At 33.9% G+C, this 12,262-nt stretch overlaps 1 protein-coding gene across 1 annotated transcript in view; it reads left to right on the top strand.

Moving 5' to 3' along the window:
• LOC126966329 (lachesin-like) overlaps positions 1-12,262 on the top strand; it is a 173,265-nt gene that overhangs the window by 109,103 nt on the left and 51,900 nt on the right. The window lies entirely within an intron of this gene.

Below are 12,262 nucleotides of genomic sequence, written 5' to 3'. Positions count from 1 at the left end.
ACGGCACTCGTAATTGTATGAATAGTTCAGTTAGCTCTGTACTGTCGATCCTACCATGAACTATGTTATGAAGGAAAGACAGATCCAGAACCTTGCGCCTGTCCTCAAGTGTAATCATATTATGAAACCTGCAAGATTCGGGGTAGTCCACATGATTGTGTTGTGCGCGATAGTTGATGTGTTTTAAAAATTTTGCTTGTATGTTTTCAATTTCTTGGACATGTGTTATGTATCGTGGGTTCCATCCCCCTCTTACTTAAAAAAGGGAGAGTTACGTGCTTAACAATCCATGAATGTATATTTTTTTCTTATGGTACTAGTTACGCCGGCCCTACCCAGCTAAATTGCATACGTCGGCACCCTGTATCCCGGCGTAGTGCTGACTGTGCAGCCATTGTCCTTTAACTTTCTTTACTTTAATTATAATAATGTTTAATTAGTCTTGTACCAATTATAATGTGAGTAACATCAAATATTGTGAAATAAAGTACTTTTTAAAAACTTATTTCCCGTCTCCTGATACTTAACTCACTCTGGAGACGAATTATTGTCTAGGCCAATGTTGAAAATCCTTACATATTATATGGAATGTTTTAGATAATTAACGAATATTGCATTTTTTATTAAGTAAGCTGTGAATAGTCGAGCATCTCAATTCATTATACTAACTTTTTAAATTGCACTTTTCCCTTTAGGTTTATGTCTTCTATGGAAAATTGCACTTTGGTAGGATTGCTATAAGTCTAATAATTCAGTTTAAGAATGTATACAATCGGAATACTAATTTACTTATACTCTGCATAGGGTTATTGAATTAAGGCTAGAATAGACACTCTTCACGTTGCCGGCGAATATTTAAGAATCTAAGATGACATTTATTCGTCTAGATAGACTCTGTTAACCTCTATTTTCAGCTACGCACGCACACTAAAACAAAGCAACTTACATATAGCGAGTGTAAGACGTAGCTTGTCAAGCACACTAAAGTAATAATCCTGACCTTAATATCTCTAGCTTTTAGACGTACAAATTGTCTTAGATGAAAATTTGCTAATTGTATAATATGTTTAATTAATGTTATTTAAGTAACAAAAGTGTTTAAGGGTAACAGAATATTAAAATGCTTTGTAACGTAAATATTATATTTAAATACTAAAATATTGAGGACATGTTCTTATAACAAAGTTTCCTTTGTAACTTTACAGTCAGCACAAAATTTATAGAAATTTCTATGTTGCATTGAATACCAATACATATGTACTAACAGCACTTTTGTGTAAGTGAAAACTTGGACGCTTGAACTAATAGATAGATAAATTACGAATTCAAAACATCATCAAATCTACTCACCTGCGTAGCATAATCTACGTTACCCTCTTATCGTTTGATCTTGGGGAGTAATTTATACTACAGAGTATTCATTGCTCGGTTAGACGGAAAACAGTGTTGGGCCCCAGATCACAAACACGTAAGCAATCGGGAGATTTTCGTGTTATCACGTATCATCTTCGACGCGTGTCTTGCATCTTAAATTGGTTCTGGGACGTTTGAAGTCCCCATGTTTACTACGTTGGCTATCAGTTTGCTAAAGACATTCAACTTTACAAGCACGACGCTATGAATTTAAATCTCAATGTATGAAAAACATATATTTTTCATTTTATTTTGATTTTGTGTATAAAATTAGGACCTTATGTTAACATATTTGTTTATTTTTAGATTGTTTCGCTAGGGTAATAGGACGTAGTTCCTGAAAAATATTCCAAGCCACAAACATCACATTTTAAGGAATTCGTGTTTAAAATTTAGTAAATATTAGTGTATTCCATACATGTGGGTTGGGCTACTAAGTCATGGTGTCATTTATAGAGTGACAGCAGGGCTGCCATTTTTTGTCAGTCCGTTAATATGAATCACGTGACCAGTTTTGTGTTCTTAACTCAACTTTGACGTGTTTGTGGTATTTGGAACGTTTTCCTGGAATTACGTCCAATTTAGAAACAAAAATAAAATATACTGTGTAGAATTTCTTTGGCATGAAAAAATCCTTAAAAAATATTCCTCAATCTATTCCACGTTTGCAGAAAAAACAATATTGCAATAAAGGAAGTATTGAATACAACTAATGAAAATATTATTATACCGCATAATATAGTTAAATAATGTAAGTAAATATCATTAAACGTATTTTAATATATTGGGAGAAAATATATTTTTTAATGGTTTAAGAAATTCTTGTCCATTGGTTGTGGTTCAGTAGACATATGAGTTACAAGAGGCTTGGTTAGTTACCAGGTTTAGTTGACCAGCCATCGTCGAATTTGCGTGACGGTGTGCGCGCACATCGTAAAAATTCACCCTGAAAATTTTTCCCTTTTTCCCTTCTTGCGCTTTTTTTGCATAAGCCCCCCTGCATTATAAAGGATGGTAGTGATCACCGCCACTTACATTCTCTTGCAACACCAGAAGAATCACAGGTGCGTTGCTGGCCTTTAACTTTCGGCTATATACTGGTCAATACGTATTGGCACGTACGCTTGCAACGCTCCGGATATTGAGAAACATATGCATAAATTAAGAATTTCAAAGTAAAAAAATTACCCCCATATATTTTATTATAAAAAAAACAGCATTTTAGAGAAAGTTTTGCCGATGAAATGTTATATTTTAACAGATGACTGTCCGCAGTTATACAATGTGTCCCGGTATGTAGGTAACATAAAAGTTTTCAGCGACTTTTATTTATATCATTATTAACCTTGGTTTGTAAAACAATGTTGGTTTGAGTCCCACGTACTGTAGTTGTTTTTATTCTCAATTTTGGTTTTATTACAAAACGCAAAGATGAAGAGTTACTAATACTGTAAAAAAACTGTGTTTTTCTGATTGCTGAAGTTAGAAAATTTATTTTTTACAGCATTTTAACATACATACAGTTCATTTTAAAACTGTGCGAAAACTACATTTTTCCTACAAATGATTTTTTTCTAATTTCGTAATAATATGTGAGATTCTTAACATATTGATACCCGAATCACTGCTTTCGGATTAATAACTTAGGAATTATTTTAAGTTATTAATAATTTTATTTGCCTCTTTCTGCCGTGAAGCAGTAATGTGTAAACATTATTGTGTTTCAGTCTGAAGGGCGCCGTAGCTAGTGAGATTACTGGGCAAATGAGACTTAACATCTTATGTCTCAAGGTGACGAGCACAATTGCGCCAAAAATTCTAAGCGGAACTAGAATTGTGGTGCTGTTCAGAATATTTGGGTTTTTCAAGAATCCTGAGCGGCACTACATTGTAATTGGTAGGGCGTATAAATTACCATCAGCTGAACGTCCTGCTCGTCTCGTTTCATAATATTTGAGTTGTTAAACACATTGATATACGATTCACTGCTCTCGGATAAATAATTTAAGAGTTATTGTTGATCAAATAGACCCCTTAACTCGCGGGCGCAAGCGAAGTTAAGCGACCCAGCTCTATTGTTGCGTTGTGTGTGAGCGGATACGGAACGTTCCGTTAAAAAAACATTTATGTTTAGAATCTAGAGAAAATTTTGCATCACTTCAAATGAAACATTCATTTTCATAATCGCGTCTCATTCCCCACAATTTTAAATGAAGTATTGTTCTAAAGCTAACAATATACGAGCCGATTCTTTACCGACACTCCGCACTCGAATAAATTAATGTTTTATCTGTGCGATCTATTCTCATTCACACGGTCGTGTTCAGTTGAAATCAGAATAGTGTACGTTGGTACCAACGGGGACGCTGCCGGTACGCATTTACATTTGCATTGATGGCGTAACATTGCGATTGTGAGAATATTACTACGTATTTGAACATGTGATTAGATGTGCTGGAACTATAGGTAACATAGGTATCTGATCAAATTAAACAGACCAAATAATACGGTGCATTTCGAGCCAGATTTATTATACACTAAACCGTAAAAAAGCTGATGCAAAATTCTGATTCTACCTAACTTTTTCTTTAATAACATACAGAAGCTAAAATTAATCTAACGAAAAAAAATCTAACGAATAATATTAAAAAATTTAGATATTCGATTTCAGGGAACAAATTTCTAATTTGTTTAGCCTTATTTATGTATTACTTGGATACCGTCTGTCTGAACTGCTTCTATTAATTGAAATTATAGAATTATATTCAAGCTTAGGTCTCACCAAAGAATTGGCCAGTATTTTTAGCGACTCAGTACACATCAAGTCTTGTTCCAAGCTCTTTTTGACTTTTTTGTACAATATTATCAATGTGGCTACTCTAACCAAGTCCAATATTATCTATAATATATCTATTACACATAGTTTTATTTTATCAATTTTTTTTCAGTACGCCATCTGTGTTATATGTGGTTTTAAACTTTATATGTTGTCTGGAAAATCTTAAGTGATTGCATTTATTTTTGTTAATCTGCTTAAAGTTTGACGTGCACTAAAGTGACACACCATTGATACCATTTTGTAGCTTGGTTTGATTAAGAGTGCGATTCACTGTTCGATAAATTTTTAAATCATCAGCATATAATTTATAACTAGATCCAATAATATTTTTGGAAATATCGTTGATCAAAAGTATAAATAGTAACGAGCTTAAATGCGAGCCTTGGGGTACGCTAGAAATTTGCTGAAATTCATTGGAATGATATCCACTACGCTTAGAAAAATGCGGTCAATATGATATATAAGATTTTAACCACACTAGAATTAGTTACTGAATGGTGTGTATATACTTCTAAGCTTTTTTAGTAATATGCAATGATCAACTTTATCAAATGCTTTACATAAATCCGTATAAATTACGTCAACCTCATTTACATTGCTTATTTCATCTTTAACTGATCCAGTGAAATTTAACAAAATTGAAAGAATCGATAGATTAGTACAAAACCGTGTTGTTTTTTTGTAACTAGATCTTGTGTTTGCCAAAGTAGATAATTAATAAGCTATTCAAATATTTTTGCAGGGGTGGACAAGACAGGGCCTATAATTATTTATATCGCATTTGATAGCTTTATAAATTGATTTGTGTAAAGTTAAGTCAGCTTATATTATCCATAGGCTACTAAGAATAATAATTATACGTTAGAATTACGAATGTAATAAAAATTCACAGCGCTAAAGAGACAAATTGCCACAAATTGCTACAGTATTATATTATGATACATTTATACAAAGCCACGGTATTCCAGCATCGGGTAGCTAGGTAGGTACGTAAATTAAATTGAAAATATGAACTCAGACATTATCAGTATTCCGCGTTAAAGTAATCCATCAACATGAATAAAATTCATACAATTTTCATATTATATTTCGACAACGCTTTCAATCATTTCGGCATGTGAGTGCAAAACGTTACTTTTATATTTCCCTAATAGATATCACATTAGCCAATATATCATATTCGATTCTATATTAACCAATGAAGATAATGTTGGAATAAAATAAATTTTGAGCAGAGTAAATTCAAATGTTAATTGTATAAGATAATTTATATTTGACATGACATACTTATTTGTTAAGGGCCGATTTTTCAATCCTAAGATAAATCACCAGATAACTATCGAGAGAATAAAATTAACTTACTGTTTATCTAACGATTAAAAGTTTTGAATTTTTCAATCGCTTTTTATCCAAAGAATAGTTGTCTGTGGTATTGTCGAAGAAACTTCACACTTCATACGTGCAAGTGAGATGAACATATATATTATTTAACGCATAAGACAGAGAAAGGTCAAAGGATGCTTGTTTGACATAAGACATTTATCACAATAATTAATAACAACAAACCTCTAATTCACTCGTTTATTTGTTCAGTTTCTTTCAATTTAAAATTGTTTTCGTGGTCTTTACTTCTTGAGGAAATGGATTTCTTCTTCAATCGCGAAGTCGTCAATTGTCTTAAAAATATCCATTATACTTTAATTTCTACTATATTAGATAGTTATAACATAAATTACGTGTGTAGTCGTCAAAATATGATAGTTATTAGAACATAGTATTAAGATTAGATAATACACTTATTAGTTATCTACACATATAGCCTAAAAAACTTAAAAACACGTCCTAATTATCCCACCGATAGCTCTTAACCGGCTCCCAAAGGGGTCGGTAAATATAATCACCCGATATAGTATTAATTCGTTCGATAACTTCTACCTGCCTGTTGAAAAATTCGGAATTTCGCTATCCGTCGAATTTCTCTTATCTAGTTGTTTAACTGAGGATTGAAAAATCGGCCCTAAAACGTGTAAAATTGTAACTGTAGTTTAGATTAAGGTTTTTGTGGAAACGTTATATTTTTATTATTATTTCATTTAACCCGACGTTTCGTGACCTTTACACAGCACGTTTTCGGCGGAAATTCGGTTGACAGGATAATAATAAAAATGTTAATTTTACGGCACCTAATGTATAAATACACTTTTTTAACAATTAAAAGGATTTTTATTTAAATTTAAAGTATAGATATTATTTTACGTTACGTACGAGCTTTCACAGGGCTTTGCCTGCATTAAATGCAGAAGCGAATGGATAAGTTATATTATTCCCGTATCCTGTTCGAAGCTGAAAACGAAACTTTAAGTTATTTCTGAATATCTGAACAGGGAATTGCTCATATCCGATATTGAAATATTCTCATAAGAAAAACATTATATTTCATTATTTTTCAATGGACCAGTGGGAGGCTCCTTTGCACAGGATACCGGCTAGATTATGGGTACCACAACGGCGCCTATTTCTGCCGTGAAGCAGTAATGTGTACGCATTATTATGTTTCGGTCTGAAGGGCGCCGTAGCTAGTGAAATTACTGGGCAACGAGACTTAAAATCTTATGTCTCATGGAGACGAGTGCAATTGTGGTGCCGATCAGAATTTTTGGGATTTTCAAGAATCTTATGAGGCAAACATTGTATTTCATTATTATTGAGATCACCAGTGGGAGTCTCCTTTGCACAGGATGCCGGTTCGATTATGGGTACCACAATGGCGCCTATTTCTGCCGTGAAGCAGTAATATGAAAGCATTATTATGTTTCGGTCTGAAGGGCACCGAGCTAGTGAAATTAGTAGGCAACGAGACTTAAAATCTTATATCTCACGGAGACGAGTGCAATTGTGGTGCCGATCAGAACTTTTGGGATTTTCAAGAATCGTGGTACTACATTGTAATGGGCAGAGCGTATCAATTACCATCAGATGAACGTCCTGCTCATCTCATCCCTTATTATCATAAAAAAAGCAATGAGGTAAATGGTAAATGTGTAGTAAGTGATACGACTTGCCCAATACATTGCAGGTGCACCCGTCACTTTGAGACATATGATGTTATGTTTCGTGAGCCCTTTAAACCGAAACAGAATTCTACTAGTCGTTATTCTTCCAAAGACAACTCCCACTGGTAAAATCTTCCAACAAGTTACAAATGAATTAGAATCGAGAGGAAAACCACTAGAATGATCACTAAAAATCTGTATACATTTATACACAGTGTAGCTATTAATTACATTCTAATTAATCTATCTAAATTCATGAATTGGCTCAGTCTACGTGTGGCTTTAGTTCAATATGTATTAAAAGTTTTTCGTAGCTCTCGCAACGGGCCGTGCGCCCTAGTGTGTTGTCCGCCATCTATTTGCATTCTGTTATTGGCATTTCCGATGTAAACACTCGACTGATTGGATTGTATACTCTGTACCAGTACACTCGTATTACAGATTCAAAGAGAGAAACTTTAATATAGTTTAAGTTTAAGTTACATTAACCTCTGTCGACGAAGTAGCTTAAAATTATTAGTCACTTTGGTTTAAATAGACTTTTTAGAAATGAACATTTTTACAATAAAAGTACTACAATGTTAGTAAAATAGATAAAATAACTCAATTATGTCATTTAAATGTTTCATGATTATTGATGAAATGGCTTTGAAGCAATGAGGTTCTATACATATATACGGACATGTCATTCGTAGTTTAATAATAGAACGGCAAAAGTGTGCCTAGACACAATGTAAGAACACTTTTCTGCTTAGTCATGTGTCAACTGTCACTCTTCGAATCAAATCTGAACTGAATAAATGTTTTTACATTGCTACTTATTGACCAAGAATATTATAAACAACTTGAGTAAATGTGGCAATGTGAAATTTTTGTCATCCATATTTTGGTTTTGTTTTTATACGACGTGATATGTATATATGTATAAAACATCATTGCTTTAAAATCTCGCCTTAAGAGTCAATGTTTTGGCATTTCTTATTTCCGAGACACGTAGGTTGCTGTATATCTGAGCTCCCTCAAAGGTTTTTGTATGTTCTCCATAAATACTACCAATTATTGGCAGCTCAATATAACAGGCTGTTTGAATCACAAAAAGGTTAAATTCTTTTTTTTAAGAATGGTGTGTTAGTGTATTTTTTTTTATTTAATACCTTATAGAGGTATGTATATCGGGGTGCAATACAATGACGCGTATTGTATCCTGATGAAGTTGCCACGGTACTGCAACGCGTCGCATATGTTCGCTAAGGCCGGAGTAGCAGACGTCTTCGCGATTATAAGATCACGAACAGCATCTTTTCGGGATCGTCTCCGTACTTCTAGTAACGAACTGCTCAGTACATTGGCGGAGGATTTGAACTGTTCCATTTTTAGGCACTGGTACTCAGTGCACCGGGAAGCGAACAAAAAATAATCACGACTGATTTGCATGAAGAGTGACGACAAAATGTTCATTATGATAAGCTTATTGCCATTGGTAATTTTAAATTAATAATTTTTATTTTTATTAAATTTTTAATTTAAATACGTTGTATTGGGTTTATACCGTTTAGTGAAGACTATTATTATCTAATATATAAAATTCTCGTGTCACGGTGTGCGGGACCGAACTAATCCACACCAATTTTTTTTGACATTTTTTTAAAAATTTTAATTTTTTTAATTTTTTTTTTAAATTTGTTTGATTTTGAGTCAACATTAAAAAATACATACAATTTCAAATTTTCACCCATCTACGATAAACACTTACTTTTGTATCGCGATTTTAATATTATTCTAATCTATCCACAGACACGCAATAGAGATGCAATATGGCAATTGAATATAATGATTATTGTAGTACCATAAATTTTATGTATGATATATTTGGTAGGTCTGAGAATCGGTCGTCATTTATTTTTATACACTAAAAATATTAACTATTGAATTTTTTTATTACTTTATATGACAATACAACGTTTGCTGGGCCAGCTAGTTAATATTATAAATAAGTTAGCATTTAGTGAGAATGTATAATTATCTTATTGTCATAATTTTTGTTTCTACACACAACTACAACATTAGCGCTGGTATTGATGGGATAATTAGTAAGTACGTTAAAGCTATTAAAGTCCTGATTACTGAAAATCTAATTCGCTGCAGAAACACATGTTTAGTTGTATTCCCTAACTCCCTTAAACTTGCCAAAGTAATCCCATACATAAGGCAGCAGCAAACATTAACACCAGCTTAAATTATTTGTTTCTCTAGCCCACTTTTTAAGAGATAGAACTCTATAAATTCGCTAGGAATTTGTACACATTTGTAGGTGATATAGAAAAGCTATATATAAATAAATGGAGAGCCAGTTTTTTTGCTCAGTTATACTGTGAAAACTACTAAACTGATCGGAATAATACTTGTATGGTAAGATGCAGCGTGTTTCGCAGAAGGTTTGAGTATACAATATTATGTAAATTATCACTTGCGGAACTCCTATTTTTTTACTTATTAATACCTATATATTCGCAGTAGAAGTAATTCATGGGAAACAAGCATAAAGCTGCAAGTAAGCATGAGAAGGTCACCCACCCCTAAATATTTTATTTTATTCTACTTCAAATTTTCACCCGTCTACGATCAACACCGATTTTTGTATCGCGATTTTATAAGTATTCTATTCCATCCACAGATACGTAATAGAGTTGCAAGATGGCAATCGAATAAATTGATTATTGAAGTACGATAAATTTTATGTACGATATATTTGGTAGGTCTAAGAATCGGTAGTCATCTATTTTTTTTACCCCTAAAATTTTAATTATTGAAGTTTTATTACTTTATATGGCAATACAACGTTTGCTGGGTCAGCTAGTAATATATATATGAATTAGAATTGACATGCAGGTATCAGATATTGCTAATGGTTGTTAATATTTCTAGCATATAAATTTTATTAAAATAATGAAAACCCATAAGAAATTAATCCAAAATTTGTCATTCAAAGAGTCGTAAATCTAACGATACTACATTTATTCCAATACAAAGTAGGGTACTTTGAAAAGCTGGGAAATATAACTTTATATTTTTAAGAATTTATGTTCACGTATTCTTTAATGCTATATTCACTGTGGAAAATGAATAAAGTTGCAGGATGATAAAGCGTATCCCAAATATATGCACGTGTAAACGCTAAGCCCAGGGTTCAAATGCACAAAGATTTCAGAGTTAAATTATGTCCCGAGGATTATGTGGCCAGCATATTTCAACTTAGGTGTGACTTATTCATAAAGTACATGTTTTTTTTTATGAATATATGTGGTTTTTTAAAGTCGTTACAGGTAATATTTAAATAAGAAATCACAAGCCATATTTTAATTGTTTTAACGCCTGTATTATCAACGTTCTGTTCTCATATATATGACTTTTCACAGTGAACAGAGAATAATTTTTTTGTCATTCTTATAAACTAGATGTTTGGTTTCCTACGGTGAAAATCTGTAGGAACTGACTTTGATTTTGCTCTTAAAGATGAGTTCACAAAACACTTAAAATATTATATTGACACACTTTTTACACAAATTATCTTGCCCCAAGTTAAGCATATATAGCCTGTGTTATGGGTTACAATACAATGATATATTTAATACAATATAATTACTTAAACATATATAAATTAATATAAACATACATAAAAACCTACATAAAAAGATTTAAATATCCATGACTCGGAAAAAAACATCCATATTCATCATAAAAATGCTTGCACCTACCGGGATTCGAACCAGGGACCTCTAGCTTAGTAGGTAGGATCGCTAACCACTCGGCTATACAGGTATTATGAGTCGAGAAATTGTGAAAAAGTATACCATCCGATACACAGCTACAAATATGCACGAAAAACCATTACCCATCATACCCAGCACCATATCCTCATAGTAACATTCAACCTCTAATTCACTCTTAAGGGGAAAAATGTCAAAATCACACATAAACATGTCCATATATTTGTAACTAGAAGCAGAAATATGAAAGCTCGTGCTTCAGACTTTAAAAAGACGGACTTCCATTTATCCGTACACACCTTAATTTGTACCGTTACCGATACAATTTCTAAAACAACATCCTTATGGTCACTTCCTTGATTCAAGGAATCTCTTAATGAATAAAATTTAAAATTTGCACCACAGCGGCTTGGGCTGTGTAAGCAGATAATTCATTAAAGCCAGAAAACGTCCACTGCTGGACCAAGGCCTCCCCCAAAGGTCGCCATGACGGTCGGTCCTGCGCTGCCCTCATCCAACCTACTCCAACGATCTTGATCAGATCGTCGGTCCATCTTGTGGGGGGACCTACCAACACTACGTCTTCCAGTACGTGGTCGCCATTTTTTTTTAATGGAATAGGAGGACAAACGAGCGTACGGGCACCTGGTGTTAAGTGATCACCGCCGCTCACATTCTCTTGCAACACCAGAGGAATCACAAGAGCGTTGCCGGCCTTTAAGGTAGGTGTACGCGCTTTTTTTGCAGGTACCCATGTCGTATCGTCCCGGGAACACCGCACAAGGAAGCTCATTCCACAGCTTTGTAGTACGAGGAAGAAAGCTCCTTGAAAACAGCACTGTGGAGGACCTCCACAGTGCGGCGGATGATATCCTAACTTGTGGCGTGTCTTGCGAAGGTGGAATTAAACAGCTCTTCGGAACACTACCCGTGATCAATGCGGTAGAAGACACTCAATGAAGCGACGTATCTACGCAACGCCAAGTGATCCAGCCGTTCACAGAGCACTGGGTCCCCAACAATTCGAGCTGCTCTGCATTGCACGTGGTCAAATGGATCGAGCTGATACTGGGGTGCGCCAGACTAGAGATGACAGCAATACTACATGTATGGCCGGAATGTGGACCGGCTTGAAGTATTGCCGTGCTTTATTTATGACGCACAGTTTCTTCGAAGCCAATTTGGCTTTG

This window comes from Leptidea sinapis, chromosome 10 (assembly GCF_905404315.1).
Source record: "Leptidea sinapis chromosome 10, ilLepSina1.1, whole genome shotgun sequence".
NCBI lineage: Eukaryota > Metazoa > Arthropoda > Insecta > Lepidoptera > Pieridae > Leptidea > Leptidea sinapis.
Note: the sequence above shows the minus strand (reverse complement) of the source record. Positions and strands in the feature narration are given on the sequence as shown.